Genomic DNA, 539 nt, shown 5'->3' with positions numbered 1-539 from the left:
CACTGGGGTGGAAGATCAGAATAAGGAACTGCAGCTTGAAACAACCCATTCTTTGCTAATGTTGGAGACTTACCATAAGTACAGTTGGGTTGAATATTTACCTGAGGGTCAATTTTTATTACCAAAAACGAAAGCGTTCTCCTAAAGGGAGAAAAATGGGGAAAGGAAGGTGAAAGTGAAAAAGAAAACCCTACTCATGGAAATTGTCCTGGCTTAGGAATTATTCCTGAGAGCCTCAAAATGCTTAATAAAAATGCCAAGAAATTCAAAACTGGTGAACATAAAGGCAACCAGTATTAAGTGAAGGTCTGTCCCAGGTATTCTCCGAGGTGTGTTTCGGCCGGCCTCATTTAATGTAGCTGTTACAAGAAACCCATAGGGGACAGTATACTGTTCCTTCTGTAAAACTCAAGATGTAAGGACACTTGTGCTTAGAGAAGAAAAGAGTTGTCTTGAGGATACACAGCAGGTAAGGGCCAGAAGAGTAGGGAGCGTCCTTACCAGGGCGCTGGGTCTCCTATCTGGCGCGAGATGCGTGT

Source organism: Bos indicus x Bos taurus, chromosome 11 (assembly GCF_003369695.1).
Source record: "Bos indicus x Bos taurus breed Angus x Brahman F1 hybrid chromosome 11, Bos_hybrid_MaternalHap_v2.0, whole genome shotgun sequence".
NCBI lineage: Eukaryota > Metazoa > Chordata > Mammalia > Artiodactyla > Bovidae > Bos > Bos indicus x Bos taurus.
This window is presented reverse-complemented; position numbering follows the sequence as displayed.